Source organism: Nelumbo lutea, chromosome 2, assembly GCF_056320005.1.
Source record: "Nelumbo lutea isolate HS-2025 chromosome 2, American lotus-T2T, whole genome shotgun sequence".
NCBI classification, from domain to species: Eukaryota; Viridiplantae; Streptophyta; class Magnoliopsida; order Proteales; family Nelumbonaceae; genus Nelumbo; species Nelumbo lutea.
In genome coordinates this window covers 33,284,783-33,301,841 of record NC_142685.1, presented here as the reverse complement: position 1 = coordinate 33,301,841, position 17,059 = coordinate 33,284,783, and the positions used below count along the sequence as shown (strand labels likewise).

Sequence of the window (17,059 nt, the reverse complement as noted above, 5' to 3'; positions counted from 1 at the left end):
ATTATTGGAGAAAAAGACCACCAAACACCTAATATAAAATAAGTTTGAAAAAGTTGGGTACCAAATACAAATAATTGCTTATTCGAATAAGTACTTGTTTTTAAACACCTATTTTTTTAAGATAAGCACTCCAAAACATGGCCTTACTCCAATCCAAAATTAAATCCAACTTATATATTTTTCATCCCCAACCCTGACCCGATCTTCAACCTGGCACAACCAACCCAATCCAATTTTTACACCCTGAATTCAACTGGGCGTACACTAATTAAACCATCTATAAGATCTCATAAACAGTGCCAGTTGTACAAGAATTAATGGAATTCTTCTTCCCATTCAGACTGAAATCAGGCTAGTTTAGTAGCCTTTTAAGTTTTAATTGCCTTCTGCCATAAAAAAAATGCTTTTTTTAGTGTTCACCAATCCAAATACAGCTTCTAATGAGAATCGGATTCCAACTGATAAACACATAGACGTACTTCTATGTTCTTGACTTTCTTGTCAATGGAGCAAGCGGAATCTTCTTTTCCACTACCTTCATTTCCACATCCATCCATCGTAATATATCCCAAGCTTCATGAATAAGCCCAACCTGCCTGCTATATGTTCCTGAGAATATAATCTTTCTCTTCTGGAAGGGTTCTGGCATTAATTGAACCATATTAAATGTATGCCAACACAGACAGCTTTAAAGCTCTCCCTTTCTCTCATGGATTTCACTGCAGTTTTCGTCTACATGGGTGGCACCGGAAGAGCTTCCTCTAACGAGAGACTGGTGGCCATAGGCTTGACCCTTCTTGCTATCGTCTCGCCGTTGTATATCGACCGGAAGCCATTGACCGAGCCGGATCCCGACGAGCAGCCCATCAGCCTTGCTTCTTGGCTACCTCTGTTGCTTGTGGTCCTCATCGTTGCCATCAACTTGTCTCGCTTCTTAGATCGGAGATTTACGAGGTTCGACCCCTACTGGATACACAGAGTTGGTGGGTCTTCATGTGGGATCTTGGTGCTTCTCATGGTGCTCGGACTGGTTTTGAGGTGTAAAGCTTCCATATGGAACTGGGAGGCATGACTGAGGTCCAGACACAAGAGACCCACTTCTCAGTTCTCTTCCTTTTCCTCACTTCCACAGTTGTTTTGTAAATTATTTCTCTTGTGGAAGTGAATAAATTGAAAACAAAGCTTAAAACATGTCCTGTTGCTTCCTCTGCAAAGATTTACTAGGCTCATGCAGTTTGTTTGAGGTGCAAATCTTTGGGGCAAATAGGCTTGAGTGTAACTTTTGATTCGGTTCTCATTTTGGTTATCTTTGACACTATTCCCGTTTCTACTAGAAATGTTTTGGATTGACCAATACAAATTATATTGATGAGAAATATGTTTTGTCACATAGTATATAAGAGTTATTTCAACTAGAAAAAAATAACTCTTCTTTAGGACCGGTCATCAGGATCAATGACCATAAGATAAGATAAGAGGGAGCGTAGGCGTCGCCAAAGAGAGGTGAGGGAAACCTGAGTTATTCCTCTTGCTGTAGGAGCCAGTTCGTCTGCGGGGGCCGGCTCGTCAGGCTTTCTTTACCTTTATTTTGAGTTTCCTTCTTTTTAGTGATTGACCTGCTTTGTGTTTGTTTTTCTTTTAGATAAGGGTAGCAAAAGTTCTAATACTATCCGCGGCCAATCCGACACAACTCTTCTTCATCTAGGCTTGGAGTGATGGAACGGAAAATCCATCAAATGGATGGATGGTATTGAAGGAAGGGGAAATCCATCATATGGATGGCCGAACCAGTTGGATGATAGGGCGAAATTTCAAAAATTTATTTTACCATTTTGATGATTGTATTCCCAGTTTTAGAAAAACTGTATTTTTCAATTATTGTTTTTGTATCAAAATCAGACCAGATCTAAAACCAAAAGAAAGGGAGAAGAATGCCTGATACGTATTCTACACGTGTAGTTCCTAAAATGGATGTTCACTCCCAAAGAGGGGTACCAAAACCAACTTCCACTGATGATGGCGTCCCTTAGGTTGAAGCCAATTCAGCAACGTAGTCCTTCAGCAAGAACTATAATCCAGCAGCTTGGATCGAGCAAGAAAGGTGGCACGAAATTATTCTAATTTTTCTTGCAAAATCAGAAGTGATAACTGATCTCTATCAGTCCAAGAATTGAACGATATGGGTTTTGTATGGCAGCAAGAGAGAGAGAGAGAGAGAGAGAGAGAGAGAGAGAGAGAGAGAGCTAAGAGTAGTGTTATTTGGAGCAGTTTTCCCTCATCTATTTATAAGCCTGAAATATCAGTTCTCCTAACCTAATTAGGAGCTTCCTAATCCAAATCTTTATTTGGATTTGGATTCTTTAAGTGGATAAGATTTATCCTCTTATCCTAAAGGCTGATCCAAACGCTTATCCAAACCCATATTTGCCCATTGTCATTTGACTTCTTAATTAATCCAATTAATTATGGGCTTTAGGCCCATTAAGCAACTGGCTCACGTTCATTTTCAGTTGCTGGCCAATTTGGCTCTCTTTGTATGGCGTGAGACCTCAACAATGACCTCACATAAGCCCATATAGGTGCAACTCAACTTCTGAGACAAAACATGGCCGAATTCACTATCAAGCACATTGAACCCCTAAGTTCATCAGTATGGGTTCTTAATGGGCCCAACATTTACACTAAATGTGGTCTTTGAGTCCAGCCATCCTATGAAGGGCCAAGGACGATGGTCTTAAGTGAGAGTGAGATTAGCCCATTAGGTAAAACAACCTTAAATGGTCTCTGACACTTAACCTCTCAGCCCTTAATGATCAACCATTGCTCGAAAGGAAATGACCTCTCCCCTAATTGCAAGGTGTGCTCACTACTTGGATGGGTTCTGAGAATTAAAACAAATTTCAAACAAGTTTGAAATCGAATGTCGGTAGCTTTTGTTTCCATTAGAGAGAGTGTAGTCCCGATCTTTCACTTTGTCCGACAAAGGGAATGATCCTGTCACTATGATCACCCACTTGAGTGGATTCTTAGACTACCCCAACATACCCAAGTTTTGACCCCCAAAGGATCATTCATTTTCCTACAAATGGCCATTTTGTTATTTTACCCTACAAGCAAGGTCACAAGTTGGAAGATCTTCTACGGTTAGAAAAGCCAAATGACCATCCTTTACCAATCTTGTAATACAATTTATATTAATATTACTAAGTCGGTAATGCCACAGGCATGTGGGATTAACCGTATCACATGTTCTTTTCTTGGGGATAATTTCCAACGTAGTTTCAGCTATGTTTGTTTCTAGAGAATGACAGAGGGAATAGAGATCATTCTCAAGTTCTTTGTAAGGGACTTGTTATTCAATTTAATAGTAATCGTATCACTAAATAGAATAGAATAACCATCCTTGCAAAGTTTTGAAACTGAAATCAAATATCTTCTTAGTCAGGGTACATAAAGACAACCTTTGAGTCTCACAATGCCTTCTCTGGAAACTAAATCTACATTTCCTATGGTTATAGTTGCAACAGTTGCAGAAGTCCCCAAGTAAAGGATCACCTCGTCGTCACTCAGCCTTTTGTTTTCTTTGAACCCTACAATGTGTTCAGGGTCAATACACCAGGATGTAGAAGTGACCACTATATTGATCTCTTTGACAAGAGATTCAAAATTACCTTCTTTATTCTTGGATTCCAAATACTAAGGTCGTTTCCTCTTCTAGTGTCCGGTCTGTTTGTAGAAGTGACATGCATTTGATGCTTTATATTTCTTATGCCTTTTTGGCTTATTTGCTTTTTTCTGAGTCATCTTTTTGCCCTTCATCTTTCTTGATTTGCCACCTTCAACAAGCATGACTATTGACTTGTCATTCTTAATCAGTTCTTTAACCCTTTGCAACATATTGTTGAATTCCTAAAGGTAACCTTTAGCTTTTTCATGTTATAATTCATGACAAATTGATTGAAGGAGAGAGGCTGAGAGTTTAGGATGGCATCAGTTTTCATGTCATCATTGAGCTGAAATTTCAGAGCCTCCATTTTGTTAATATACCCCATCATTTTTATGGTGTGGTCGTGAACCTGTTGGCTCGCAGTCCTCTGTGTGGTCATCAACAACTTGAGGACCGTTTGACGGAAAAAACGATTATGCTCCTCATACATAGACTTTAGACTATCTAGGATGTCTTTGCAGACTTCAATCTTATCGAAGTCTGTCATTTTCATGCTATGATGTAACATCGAGCAAGAGAATTTTCATGCTATGATGTAACATTGGGTAAGAGAATTTTTTTCCTCCCATTCCTGATACTCCATCCTACGTGCTTCAAAAGCCCTATGACCTGGACATTCCGGAGCAAGGTTCTTGGCAACATTGTCCAATTTCTCAGATGTCAAAACTAGATTAAGGTTACGGTACCGGTCAACATAGTTGGGTCCCTTAAGTTTGTTATCATCCAACAATTTGGAAAATTGTCCATTTGCCATTTTTAAAAAGTGACAGATATTAGTCCACGACTTAAAATTGATTCATGTTATCTTACAGAGAATGATCTTTTATCCATGCTCCATCTCCATTTGTTCATCTCTGAGATTTCCCTCCTATCTCAGTGATGGAAACACGATGCATGTCTTTGGAAATGTGGAAAATCACATATGTGCATGGAACCAAGTGTTTCAGATACAAAACTCCACCACTTTCTATGAAGGATTATATCCACCCATCCAATGAGCTTTCCCTTTAGCTTCTATCAGACAAGGTTCATTGCCATTTTAGGTTAAACATTTTTGTTTAGTAAGTGCTGACTATCATATCATAGACCCCAAGGTACCATGAAAGAATCTTTAATTTTAGGATAGGCCTCTCCCACATCGGTCTATGACGCCCCTATCATCTTATAAATCAATCCAACCAATTGGACCAACAAATGGAAAATCCAATTTTATGATGCATCTCCACCCACCGATTCAACCTGCCTTCAAGTTAATGACGGAAGGCATGTAGAGAATTCATCATATGATATTCTCTATCACTTGCACTTGTATTAATCTGGAGGGAACAAAAACAGTCCCTAGGTCTGGTTTAGGTCATACCAAAGTGGTTGACTTTCATAAAGTTAGATTCACATGGGCCCAAAATGAGCTAGGGTTTTGCAGGATTCCTCTTGGGGAGGAATCCGATCAGGGGGCCCATTGAAAAGGGAGATTATCGAATGATTTATGGACATCATGCAAATGATGTGCATTTAGCCATGGTGTTCATAGAGAGCCACATACGATTATACATGGGCCAAGCACTTATGGCCCATGTGCGAATCACATTCAGCACATCACAAGCATCTACATAATCACAAATTGATCCAATCAATTAAAAGCTTGTAAAACCCCAATATATTTAAGTTAACACACAATCAGCCCATTAAAGGCCCATGAATTATCATATAATATCATCTAGGCATATGGGCTAAGATGCAAAGAGCAGTTCGACCCATATAGCAGTTGGGTTGCTGTTGCTTTAACTTGAAATTAGGCTTTACAAGGGAGGGCCGAATTGTACCATGTGATGAGCCATCAAAACCTTGGCCCATAATCGAATTTGAGCCATGGGGCTAAGATCAGACCCCATTGAACCATGGTTTCGGTCCAACCAGTTTGGACCAAACTAGGTCAATTCAGCCTAGGGTTTGGTAACCAAAACATGCTATAATTCTCAAGATTTCGATATGAAATTATTAACAGCTGAATATTGACACTCAATTATAGCAAAATAAACAATCTGGGGATGCAAGTGTGATGGTTTGAATCTGATTCGGACGAACTACAAACCTGCAAGAAACTATTAATCATAGATTGTAGAATTTTTCTACAAAATTTCTTCTTCTCCTTCACGCACTCTAGAAAGTCTTCCAATGTAAAAAAATAGAAAAACCCTAATTTTCTATTAATTACATCAGAATAAATCCTAATATATTTTGTCTAAAAATAAAAAAATTATTTACAGACCAATGATCAATTAAATAAATAGCAGGGTGCACAAATCTTGATGCCAATAAAAATTCGATCCCCATCACATTAACAGTCCAAAAATTCAAGAAATAAAAATAGAACAATTCTAAAATTATTGCAGAGCAAAATAAAAATAATTTCAGATATGATTTAATTTTTTTTCAAGATTGAACCTTTGGCTCTGATGTTACTCAAGGAAGAGGAAATCCATCGTATGGATGGCCGAACCATGCTGGATGTAAGGCAAATTTTCAAAAATTTATTTTACCCTTCCGGGAATTGTATTCCCAATTTTAGGAAAACTATATTTTTTAATGATTGTTTTTGCACCGAAATCAGACCAGATCTGAAACCAAAAGAAAGGGAGGAAGAGTACCTGATACAGATTCCACACATGTACTTCCCAAAGTGGATGTTCACTCCCAAAGAGGATACCAAAACTAGCTTCCACTAAAGAAAGCACAGCGTAGGTTGAAGCCGGTTCAACAATTTAGTCCTTTAGCAAGAACTGTAATCCAACAACTTGGATTGAGCAAGAAAGATGAGCACGAAATTATTCTGATTTTTCATGCAAAATCAGAAGTGAGAACTGATCTCTATTAATCCAAGAACTAGAGAATGAACTAGGTTTGTATGGTGGCAAAAGCAGAAGGAGAAAGAGAGAAAAAGCTGAGAGTAGTGTTATCTGGAGGAGTTCACCCTCCTCTATTTATAAGCCTTAAAGATCAACTCTCCTAGTCCAAATAGGAGCTTCCTAATCCAAATCGTTATTTGGGTTTGGACTCTTTAAGTAGATAAGACTTGTTCTCTTATCCTAAAGGCTGATCCAAATCCATATTTGCCTAAGTCACATGACTGCTTGGCTTCTTAATTAGTCCAATTAATTATGGGATTTAGGCCCATTAAGCAAATGTCTCACGTCCCCTTTTAGTTGTTGGCTAATTTGGTTCTCTTTTTATGGAATGTGGCTGCAACAATGACCTTACATAAGCCCATATGGATTCAGCCTAGCTTTTGAGAAAAAGCCTGGCCGAATTCACTGTCAAGCACAGTGAACCCCTGAATACATCAGTATAGACTCTTAATGGACCCAACATTTACACAAAATGGTCATTGGGTCCAGCCATCCAATGAAGGCCCAAGGACGATAGTCTTAAGTGAGATTATCTTATAAGGAAAAACAGCCATAAATGAACTCTTACACTTAACTTCTCAGTCCTTAATGATCAACCACTGTATAACTGGGAATGACCTCTTCCTTGGCTGCAAGGTGCAATGTTGCACTCTCTGCTCGGATGGGTCTTGGGAATTAAAATCTTTTGCAAACATGTTCCTTTAAAACATTATATATACATATATAATATGCATGTATGTATGTGTATGTATGTATATATATATGTATGCATGTATGTATTATCATATAAATATATTTTGCAAAAGAAAATCTTAAACAAGTTTGAAATTGACTATTGACAGTTTTAGTTTCCATCAGAAAGAGTGTAATCCCGATCATTCACTTTGTCCGACAAAAGTGTTGATCATGTCACTATAATCACCCACTTGATTAAATTCTCGACTGCCCCAACAGACTCAGGTATTGACCCCCAAAGGATCTCACTGATTGGCATATCAAAGACAATCAAATTCAACACCTAGTGTAGTACCATAATTGAGTCTAAGGGGTGTGGTGTAACTTTTTAATTTTGCCCACCAGTCTCTAAGGTCTAGGGCATAACTGGAAAATGGTTTGGGTTCAGTGTTTCAAACAAACACACACTACACGTTCTTTGAGTTTAACCCTAACAATTGAGACAAACTACCATAACCTACTTGACAACACATTAGTATCAGCCTTGGCAGGATAAAATTCCCTAAGTCTATCCAATAGTTGAGAACATTGTAAAGTAACACAAGTCTCATAAGTGTCCAATTTAAGGGTAATTACACATAAATACACCAAATATAACATGAATCATTATGTACTTTTATTCATTTACAATAAATGAATATGTACATCAATCTAATTGGAGCTAAGGGCATATACTATCTAACAACAAATGTACAAATTTTGGAGAAAGGCTTGTTGTAACAAATTGTTGGATCTTCCTCCTCATCAAGCCTTTATCTATTTGTCTTTTTGACTAAATATATTGATTAACTCTTTCACCCACATCGTAACCTCTCATGTATAGAAAGTACAAACAAAGAAACAGAATGTTATAGCAAGTAATAGGGAAAAGTCATGATCAACAAATGAATGTGGAACTAAAACAGATGCAAATTTTGCATCTGATTCAAATTTACACACAAACAGAGCCTACTAGCAAAGTAGCAAGTGGGTATGCATGTGTGAAGTAAACTTAGGCTGGCCACATTGTTTGGTATTCCTAACTCCAATAAAGATTTCGAGTGATGGGTGGGCTGGGACCGAGATATATTATGGGCCCAAAGTAGAATTTGAGCCTAATTCTGTGCAATTTCCAAATTTCAAGTTTGATTATTGTTTTCAATACACGGCTAAAATGTGTTGTGTGCAAGGTTTAAAATATTGATATGTTCAATATGTCAGTAGAAGCATATCGGGCGATATCGGTAATGTTTTTTCTTTTTGTTTTTTTTTTCCACAGACAATTCAAGGGGCTAGTTTAGGGCTCCTCCACTCTCTGAATCAGTCAGAATTCCAATACACCCCTGTAAGGGAGTATCAAAAAGGCACTAACATGATCGTATCGGCCAATATGGATCAATACATATCAATACTTGTTGTGTGACGTTGTGGGGCACCCTGGGGCTGATGTGACCACGGCCTAGGGTAGTGAAGCGCCAAACTATGCTACTAGACAGGATTTCCTGCAGTCGGATAGGTATGTGCAGGGGTGTACTTCCAATCAAAATCAAACATATCATTGTTCACATGTGGAACCCCTGTCGCATGTATGGAAAACTAAACGATACGCTTTTACATACAATTTTTTAAACTAAAAAATTTTGAAGAAAAACCATACAAATGCCATTAACGATTGCAGGAAATTCTTTCGTTTTTAAGCTTGGACAAGGGGATAAAACCATTTACAATAAATTAATTTTTTAAATATATAAGTAGAGCTTGAAAAGTCTATCGATATTCTATGATTTATAATCTGGAAGCAACCAATTTCAGTGATCAATTCTAGAGCCTTTGAAGTGGAATTTTTGTCTAGCTTAATGACCCAAAGTAGATTTCTGCTGATCTGAGATTGGGATTTGTCTAGGAAAGATTCATTAAGTTAGAATGAGGTCGGTCACAAAACTAATGTTCCCAAAATTCTGTATCTTGTTGGATTTGAGAGCTAGAAGCGAGAGGGTCTGCGGCATCCAAAGAAGAAATGGAGAAGAAACAAAATAATTTATTGCAAAAGCAGGAATTTCCTGCAATCGTTAATGGTGTCTTTCTAGTCTATTTGGTTGAGATTCATCCTTTTTGATGGTGCGCAATCCGGCCGGTCTTAGCTATCAATGACCTTGCCTCCGATTGGAGCAACAGGGAGCCTAAAACAGAGAAGATGAGGGAATACCGGGGGAAACCCGGTGAGATTGCTCCAAAGCTCAAGTTAGTATTCTCTCAAAGGCAAGATAAAACCAAATGGCGCAAAGTTCACATACCTTGTTCTTGGGGGGTAAGGAGCCTTTTATAACCACTTCGCGCACTCACTCCGAGGCTTCTGTCAGGTCGGGTATGATTACTTCTGTGCTCTGCCAGTTCGAGTGTCATCCCCTCTGCTGGGACAGAACCGCCACTGCTCCTTGTTGGAGCCATCTCTGTAACTGGAGATGGCGGTGGCAGGTGGCCGTTTGAAGTGCGCCGCCCCTGGATACGAACTTCCTCGGTGTCAAGCATGGTACGGCTGTTCAGTCCGGCATCCTGAAGGCGAAGTGCTGAAGTGGTGAGCGGTGTGAAGTTTTGAGTTCGGATAGAGGTGTGTCCCAAACTGCCATGGGGCAGGCCAATTCGGGTTATTGCCTTTTGTGTTTGGCTCGGGGCCTATGGGAGAGTTCGGGCTCCTTGTAGGGAGTTCGGGCTCCTAGTAGGGAGTTCGGACTGCTGGTAGGTCGGACCGCTGGTTCCTCCTTTTGGTGCTCGCGCCTTGGGCGCACTGTTGTGCTGAGCTGTTGCCTTCGTCACATGTTGCGTAATTACGAGGTCAGTCCAAACCTTCCTTCATCAACTGCCTCCCACTCCTCGTGCTAAGGGTCTTGCCCTGGTGCGGGGAGTTCGTGAGGTGGCAGGTGGATTTGCCCTGTACTTCGAATTTCAATAGCGCGAGGTGCATTGTCAGGGTTCTTTGGGTTTCTCAAGCACCCAAAAGGCGGGAAACGCGCTGACCTACCTACAAATGTTGATAGATGTGGCGGCACACGCTTATTTCAAATTTCAAAAAAGCGTGCCACTGGGAGACGTGACAGCGGGTCTTTTCAAATTTTGAAAAAACGTGTCGCTGCCCTTTGTAATGCGAGGAGACGTGCGCTGGCGTTCTGTCAGTTTCAGAAAGTCGTGCGTTGTCATTCTGTCAGTTTCAAAAAAACGTGCACCAGTGTTTTGTCAGTTTCAGAAAGACGTGCGCCAATCATGTCTCGGTCTTAGGGGACGTGTGGTCAGCGCGATTGCGGTCCGTTGGATTGGCTTTGATCTGCACTGTTGGTTCTCGGTCACTGTGGGTACAAATAGTGGGGGACCCCAGTCGCTTTGTCACTTCTGCGCTTTGCTTCTTGAGCTCGTGTTGGCTTTGATCTGCACTGTTGGTTCTCGGTCACTGTGGGTACAAATAGTGGGGGACCCGAGTCGCTTTGTCACTTCTGCGCTTTGCTTCTTGAGCTCGTGTTCCAGTTTCAACTCGCATCTAGGCTTTTAGTTCGCCTTTAAGTTTATTGCTCGTGTTCCAGTTCCCGTAGTCTGTTCAAACCTTTTTCTGGATGAGTACTTTCCTGGATTCCCATCTTTTCTCCTCGATGTCTAGCTCGGATAGCTCAGACAGTTCTTTAAGTGGGTCTGATGCAGGTTCTACGAACCGAGTTGCATCCCCCGACGGCCTTAGCGAACCTGAGGTAGAACTTGAGGAAGAGTTTGAGCCCGTAGGCCGAGCCGCTTCGGGCAGTTTGGCGTCTACCTCTCGTCGAGGTCGGATGTTAGATAGGTTTGGTCTCTCGACCATGACGCCTGAGGGGCTCCAATCCCTTATTACCTATTACAACTTGTCTGGGGAGTACGCCTACTTCATACCTTCGGGTAGCTTTCCTTGGGAACATGGTCCTGAAGAGATCGTGATATTCCGGGAGCATCTCGCTGCAGGGCTGTGACTGCCTTTCCACCCCTTTCTCGTCGAGGTCATGAATCACTTCGACGTTATTGTCGGCCAGCTTCACCCAAACTCCATTCGTAACTTGGTGGGGACAATCTCCCTATTTTGCGAACAGGGTTTTCCTTTAGACTTGGAGATATTTTCTTCTATTTTAATGCTTAAGAAACAAGCGGGTCCCCTTCCAGGGCATAGGCGGGCGTATTACCTGTCTCCTTGCCTGGGTTTTAAGCTCTTGCATGAACTTCTCAACAAGGTCCCAGCGTGTAAGCGGGACTACTTCGGGGTGCGAAGTGTACTAGGGTGGCCATTTCAGACTGGGTGGGGAATGGCCGCCCCTGACTCCGGTGTTACGCTTGATAAAGAGACGGTGAAGGGCCTCCAACAATGGGCACAGCTAGGGCTAAAATGCCATCAATATCTGACGGAGGCCAAGCTCATTGCGGCCGGCCTGAGTTCGGGTAGGTTCTTTGCTCAGAGGTTTCTTGTTTTGCTTTGTTCTTTCATTTTTTCTGATGTCGAACTCTTTTTTTGCAGGTGTGATGGACTCAGAAAGAACTTGCGGTGGGCACCTGTTTCAAGGATGAAGATGAGGAAGCAAGTCGCCAAGCGAACTCGTGCTAAGCTGCCCCAGGATGCGGAGCCTCAGGTACCAGACTACCCGTCAAAGGATCCGCCCAGGGAGCCCGAGGTGGCTCCTCCAATGCAAGAAGCGGCAGGGGCCCCTTTTGCCGAGACTACTCACACGGGAGCTCCCGCCTACTCTAGTGCTCCCGCTTACTCTGGGTCCTCTTATACGCGAGCTGGGCCCTCAGGCTCGGGAGCCCAAGGGGAATTTAGGAGCGTGCTGTTGCCGAACTACACTCTTCAGAAGAGTAGGGAGGCCACCTTCCCCGAGGAGATCGTGGCGTGGACCGATCTTCCTTTGAACCAGGTCACCTATCGTGCTGCTACTCATGCTATGGTGGTGAGTCAGATTTCTTGTCGGGCTTCTTTGCTTTTATCCCTCTTGCTGTCGTTCTCTTAATCATTTGTTCTTTCCTTTTGGTAGGTGAACTCTTCTATCCATGCCTTGGCGGCCCAAGTGGAGAGGAGCTCGAGGCAAGCGCGAGCTGCCGAAGAGGCTTTTCGTGCTGTCGAGGCGACTTTCCGAGCTACTGAGGTAGCTGTTCGTGCTATTGAGGAGGCTGCTTGCGCTGCAATGGCCAGGCAGGCAAGGTCTCAGAGAGATGCCGAGGCCATGGGGGTTGTTGTGAAGCACATGGCGGACCTGAGGCTGAATCTATAGCATCAAGTTGAATACCTTCAAGAGGACATTAGGGAGAGGACGTAGATATTTTCTCAAGGCACCGAAGATGCCAAGAAGAAGGCCGTCGATGAGTACATCGCCTCGTCACGCGTTGATGACCTGATGGTGGACTCATACAGAAGGGGTTTTAAACTGAGCCGGTGGATGATCCGGAACATGTACCCCGAGCTCGATATCAATGCCATATCTACTTTGCACCTAACTCAGGAGATGGCCAATGCTGCTGATGGTGAGCCAGATTCTGAGGGCGAGGCAGGACCTTTGGGTATCGTTGAAGTGCCTTTTGATAATGAAGAAGTAGCTCCGGGCTTGTAAATTTTTTTTTTTGAAATGTACACTCCCTTATATTGAAAGGGAATGACTTTTCTTTTGGTTAAGTGTTGGTTGTTCTCTCCCAAGTTGATCGTATTTGCCGAACTGATCATATGCCCGATCTGTTTCTTGCCCGGGTTACTGCACTCGCACGACCTATTTTGATGTTTAATACTTAAGTCTCCGCTTTGCCTGAGCCTCTGGTTGACTTTTCTTTGCTTTCCTATGCCAAGGTTCCTTCGTTAGCTCGACATCCTGGTCCTTGGGCTCTGGTAGCGATTTCGTCCACTTCGCCTGGCGGTCTATAGGTAGTATCGCCTTAAGTTGGCGATGTTCCATGCTCAGGGTACTTGTTTGCCCTCTAAGGATTTGAGCTCGTATGCCCCCTCGAGTGCTCTCTTTACTCTATAGGGCCCTTCCCAATTTGGTCCAAGTTTGCCCATGCTGGGTTCGGGCACCATGATCTTACGGAGAACCAGGTCGCCGACTCGGAAGCTCTGCTTCTTTACTCTAGCATTGTAGTACCGAGCTACTTTTTGCTGGTAGGCCGCTGTCTGGATGTGCGCGAGGTCTCTTACCTCATCCAATAGGTCGAGGTTGGTACGTAACTCATCTCCGTTTGTCTGATCATCATATGCTTCTAATCGGAGTGTAGGTATTTCGATTTCCGCTAGGATTACCGCTTCAGTGCCATAGGTCAAATTAAAGGTGGTCTCTCCCGTGGTGGTTTTTTTTGTAGTTCGGTGAGCCCATAGAACACTTGGTAGCTCGTCCGCCCACAACCCTTTAGCTCGGTCTAGTCGTGCTTTCAGTCCATGGAGGTTGGCTCTGTTCATTACTTATGTTTAACCGTTTGCCTGCGGGTGTGCGACCGATGTGAAGTTCTGACGAATTCCCATATTTTGGCACCATTCTTGGAACTTGATATTCTCAAACTGTTTGCCGTTGTCGGAGATCAGTACCCGAGGTAGCCCAAAGCGACATACTATGCTCTTCCAAAAGAAGTTCTGTATGTTTCGGGCTGTAACTGTTGCTAGAGGTTTAACTTCTATCCATTTTGTGAAGTAATCTACCGCCACCACTAGGAACTTTCTCCCACCTGTTGCTGGCGAAAATGGCCCCAGGAGGTCGATGACCCATTGCGCAAAGGGCCATGGGCTAGTGAGGTATTTGAGGTCGGAAGCAGGTTGATGGTGGATATTGGCATGCTTCAGACACTTGTCGCATTTTCTAATGAGCTCGACAGCTTCCGCCTTCATCGTTGGCCAGTAGTATCCTTGCCGAAGTGCCTTTTGGGCGAGGGCTCTGCCCCCAGGTGTCCGCTGCACAGTCCTTCATGAGTGTCATTGAGTACGAGATCGGCTTCGGTAGGTCGCAAGCAACGCAGGTAAGGAAGCGTGTAGGACCGTCGGTACAACCGTTCATCTATTATGACGTATTTGGCTGTTTGGCATTGCACCCTCTTCGCTGCATTGCGATCCGCAGGGAGGGTCCCATCTAGCAAGAAGCTCGCGAGTGGGTCGATCCAGCTCGGCTCTGCTTCAAGGATGGGAGCGACCTCCTCTGTCCCACCGAGAATGCTAGGCCGAGGTAAGTCCTCTATGTGCACGGTTCTCATGGTGTTGTGACTCGTGTTGGCTAACCGGGACAGGGTGTCGGCCTCAGTGTTCTCTGACCTCAGGATTTGCTTGATGAAGTGTGACTAGAAGTTGAGCAGTGCCTCCTTTACTTTTGTCGAGTATGTGATCATAGAGAGCTCGCATGCTTCGTATTCGCCCGTAACCTGGTTGACCACGAGCTGGGAATCACTGTAGATAATTATGTGCTTTGCTCTTACCTTTTGCGCTAGGTTCAGCCCGGCTATCAGTGCCTCATACTCCAATTTCATGCCACCCGGGCCGCGTAGGACTATTCCAGCCCCGCTGCCCTGTTGGTTCGAGGAGCCATCTACGTGAAGGATCCAGGGCTCCTCATCCCAGTTCGCGCTTGGCCAAACCAGGAGAGATGCCACACTGGTTGCTACTTCACGGGGTTCAGACTCTATTGGCTTGGGAGCTCCGGGTTCACCCGAACTGGGGATCTCGGGCTCAATCGGCCCAGGGGCTTCAAGGTTGAATGTGCACTCGGCGATAAAATCTGCAAAGGCTTAGGCCTTAATGGCAATTCGTGGCTTGTACTGGAGGTCGTACTCACTGAGCTCGATAGCCCACTTCGTCAACCGACTGGAAACCTCAGGCTTGAGTAAGACTTGCCTCAGAGGTTTGTCAGTTAAGACGATGACGGTGTGAGCCTGGAAATATGGGCAGAGTTTTCGAGGTGCAATTACCAGTGCATATGCTAGCTTTTCTATCTACGGGTATCTCATCTCTGCTCCCTGCAGAATTTTACTAACATAATAGACGAGCCGCTGGACCCGATCTACTTCTTTTATTAGTACCGAACTGACCACCTCGTCGCTCGCCGAGAGGTATAGTTCTAAGACCTCGCCCTCCTCGGGCTTGGCTATGGTTGGCACAGTGACGAGGTAGCTCTTTAGCTCGTCGAATAAGTACTGGCAATCACGGGTCCATTCGAACCCTTTGCTTTTGATTGCCTTAAAGAAAGGCAGACAGCGGTCTGCCGATTTGGACATGAAGCGACTTAGAGCGGCTATGCGGCCGTTTAGCCTCTTAACCGCTTTTACCTTTTGGGGTGGTCTCATATCTAGGATGGCCTTTATCTTGTCCGGGTGGGCCTCAATACCGCGCTGGTTGACAATGTACCCTAGGAACTTACCCGAGGTGACACCGAAGACACATTTGTTGGGGTTTAGTTTCATGCTAAATTGACACAGAATTTGGAAGACAGAATCTAAGTCTTGTATTAATTCCTATGAGAACTGCGTCTTGACGACCATATCGTCCACATAACATTCTATTTTCATGTCAATTAAGGGCCGAAATAGATTATTTACAAGTCTTTGGAAGGTCGCCCCAACATTCTTCGATCCGAAGGGCATGACCATGTAGCAATACAAGCCGAACTCGATTATGAATCTGGTTTTTTCCTCATCGGACTGGTCCATCCTGATTTGGTTGTAGCTTGAGTAGGCATCCAAGAAGCTTAGCAACTCATGTCCCAAGGTCGCGTCCACTAGGCGGTCAGTTCTGGGGAGAGGGAAGTAGTCTTTTGGGCAAGCTCAATTCAGGTCGGTGTAGTCGACGCACATGCGCCACTTGCCGTTTGCCTTTTTCACCAGTACTGGGTTGGCTACCCCGCTCGGGTAATGAACTTCCCTTATGAAGTCCGCTGCGAGGAGATTTTCGACCTCCTCGTCGACCGCCCTCCAGCGCTCCGGGGATAAGTTGCGTTTCTTCTATCTAATGGGTCGGACTACAGGGTCAGTGTTAAGTTTGTGAATTATAAGGCCATGGTCAATATCGGGCATATCGGCCGCGGACCATGCAAAAATATCTAAATTTTGAAGTAAGAAATTCACCAGTTCGGTTCGTAGAGGCTCCTTAACGGAAGCACCGATCTGTAGCGTTCAAGCCGGATTTGTAGCCGAGGTCGGGATCACGACCATTTCCTCTATGGGCAAAGCTCATTCCTCGCCCTGCTCCGTAGGCCGTTCCAGTTCAAGGTCATCGGTTGCCTTGGTTTTTCCCTTCAAGGCGGCAACATAACACTTGCGGAACTCAAGCTGGTCGCCCCGCGCTACCCCCACACCGAAGTTTGTGGGGAACTTCATTGCCAGATAGTAGGTGGAGACCACTACCCGCAGAATATGCGTAATTGGCCGTCCTATTATGGCATTGCATGGGGAGGGGGTCGCAACGACCAGAAAATCGTGGTTGAGTCTGACCGCGCAAGGCCATGTGCTGACTTCCACAGGTACTGTTATCTTCCCGAGGGGCCTGACTTCCTCTCCGTTGTAGCCCACCAGAGGAGTGTTTGCGGGCTTCAGCTCGCTTCTCTACAACTGTAGCTGGTCAAATGCCGACTTGAAGAGGATGTCTTCCGAACTACCTGAATCCACAAGTACGCGCCTGACTTTGAAGTCGCTGATCCTTAGTTATATGACAAGCACGTCATCGTGGGGGTAATGGACACCTCGCGCGTCGTCT

General features: G+C 43.9%; 1 long non-coding RNA gene across 1 annotated transcript; it reads left to right on the top strand.

Annotated features, from left to right (window-relative positions):
• Nucleotides 1-204: 204 nt before the first annotated feature.
• On the top strand, nucleotides 205-1,943 carry LOC148869715 (uncharacterized). Its single transcript, XR_016106706.1, has 2 exons — nucleotides 205-1,503; nucleotides 1,643-1,943. It is a non-coding gene; the product is annotated as an uncharacterized LOC148869715 (long non-coding RNA).
• The last annotated feature ends 15,116 nt before the right edge of the window (nucleotides 1,944-17,059 follow it).